This window comes from Lipotes vexillifer, unplaced genomic scaffold (genome assembly GCF_000442215.2).
Source record: "Lipotes vexillifer unplaced genomic scaffold, Lipotes_vexillifer_v1.1 scaffold1321, whole genome shotgun sequence".
Taxonomy (NCBI): Eukaryota; Metazoa; Chordata; class Mammalia; order Artiodactyla; family Lipotidae; genus Lipotes; species Lipotes vexillifer.
The window spans coordinates 262,160-264,680 of record NW_006785943.1 but is presented as its reverse complement, the minus strand read 5'-3'; positions in this window follow the sequence as shown (position 1 = coordinate 264,680).

Sequence of the window (2,521 nt, the reverse complement as noted above, 5' to 3'; positions counted from 1 at the left end):
GAGCGGCTGGGAGCATGGCACTGGGGCTCAGCTCAGCTCCAAGCAGGGATCTCTGGGTAAGGAGGGCCTCTCAGGGGCTGCAGACAGCGCCATTGGCCCCAAGGTCCGTGCTTGTCCCGGATGTGCTCACAGAGGGGAAGCTGGGGGTTTCAGGGAGGCCTGTGTCCAGCAGCTGGTGGTGCTGGCCAGTCCCAGAGGTAGGGGGCCAAGAAGACCATCCTCTCTGGCCTCTTCACCTCCACCTGTCAATCACACACCCCTCACATGGGCCCCAAAAGCAGGTCCCCACCCCAGCCCAGGCTGCCCCCAAGGAAGAGAGCATGTCCCTCCCTGCACTACATTCAGCTGTCCCTGCCCTCTGTCCCCTTCCTGTCCGAGCTGAACACACATGACTTGTACAGTGCTGTCTGCACTTTCGACCAAGGGCCGGCACCCAGACCCATTTTGGCAGGACAGGTGCCTTAGAACGAGCCCTGGGGTCATGGCCAAGGCACTCTGGCAGAGGGATGGGGACAGTCATGCCTTCCCGGGGCCCCCTCTACCATGGCAGAGCCCCGACATCCATCAGATCCAAATGTGTGGTCTGAATGTTTGAACTTCCAGATCTCACTAAAAGCAGCGCAGTTGCTAGGATGAGGGCTCACTATGGGAACTGGGTCGGGAGTGGCCATGCCTCGCGCCTTCTGCCTCTGGAAAGCCCGGCAGCCTGAGGAGGGGGCCGGGGAGGGGAGGACAGTGAGCCCCAAGGACAAGGAAGCGACTCAGAGGATGGCATGGGTGTGAACACACAAGGGGCCAAACTGCTTCCTGCCTGTCAGTCCAAGGATTACCTTCCATTGGGGCTCCTGTTCTTTCGGAAAATAGCTGGCCACGGTCAGTGACACAAGAGGGAAAGCCACCTTATGCCCGCCACAGAAGGAAAGATCCCCAGGCAAGATGGTGCAGGCCGAACCACAGCCAGGGGAGGTGAATGCAAAAGCTGACAGCTAAGTCCACTTTTGGAGCAGACAGGGTCTCCTGGGCGAGGGCTGGACCACAACACACAGCAGGAAGAGCAGAGAGGCTGCTGCCTGCAATGCTGGAGTGAGCACTGGACCCTCCCAGGGTGGGCACACAGCAGGCACTGGCCGGTGGGCCAGCTCGTCTACACCGCAGGCTCCAGAGGTTTTTGGATTTGTGAGGAAGGAGAGATCTTGTTGCTGGACCCAAGAGGATGTTGTGTGGACAGGTGAATGTGGGTGAGAAGGCTGCCACCCTGAGGGGCAGCACTCAGCTGCTGTTACCCACGGCTGGCCCTGGAGTCCCCCTGCTGTTTCTCCCTTCTCCACCTGGAAGCTTCTGTCTAAGGCAGACCTCGGAGATATTGCGGGGTCAGTTCCCGACCATCACAAAAAAGTGAATATCGCAATAAAGAGAGTCACACTATTTTTTTGGTTTCCCAGTGCATATAAAAGTTATGTTCCCATGCTGGAGAGGGTGTGGAGAAAAGGGAACTCTCCTACACTGTTGGTGGGAAGGTAAATTGATACAGTCATTATGGAGAACAGTATGGAGTTCTCCATACAGTATGGAGGTTCCTTAGAAAATTAAAAATAGAGTTGCCATATGATCCAGCAATTCCACTCCTGGGCATGTATCCGGAGAAAACCATAATTCGAAAAGATTCATGCACCCCTATGTTCATAGCAGCACTATTTACAATAGCCAGGTCATGGAAGCAAACTAAATTTCCATCAACAGATGAATGGGTAAAGAAGATGTGGTATATATATACACAATGAAATATTACCAAAGGGGAAAGCGGGGAGAGATAAATTAGGAGTTTGGGGTTAACATATGCACACTACTATATGTAAAATAAATAAACAACAAGGGCCTACTGTACAGCACAGGGAACTATACTCAATATCTTGTAATAACCTATAATGGAAAAGAATCTGAGAGAGAATATATATATGAATATATATGAGATATGATATATATATGAATATATATGAGATGAATATATATTCATATATATGAATATATGAGAGAATATATATATATATATATGTGTGTATATATATAAAACACTGAGTCACTTTGTTGTACACCTGAAACTAACACAATGTTGTAATTAACTATACTTCAATTAAAAAATCATTAAAAAATAAAAGTTACATTCCCAATATACCGTAGTCTACTAAGTGTGCAATAGCATGTGCCTTTAAAAAACAATGTACATACCTTAATTTAAAAAATACTTTATTGCTAAAAAATGCTAACCGTAATCTGAGCCCTCAGCAATAGCAACATCAAAGATCCCTGATCACAAGTCATCATAATAATATAATAATGAAAAATATTTTGAAATATTGCCAGAATTACCAAAATGTGACAGAGACACTAAGCTAGCAAATGCTGTTGGGAAAACAGCGCGTATGGACTAGCTCAACAAAAAATGCAATAAAGTGCAGTGCCATCAGAGGTCTGCTGTCCTGTGATGACCATGACACATGTCCAGTCACTGTGTCCACCCTGT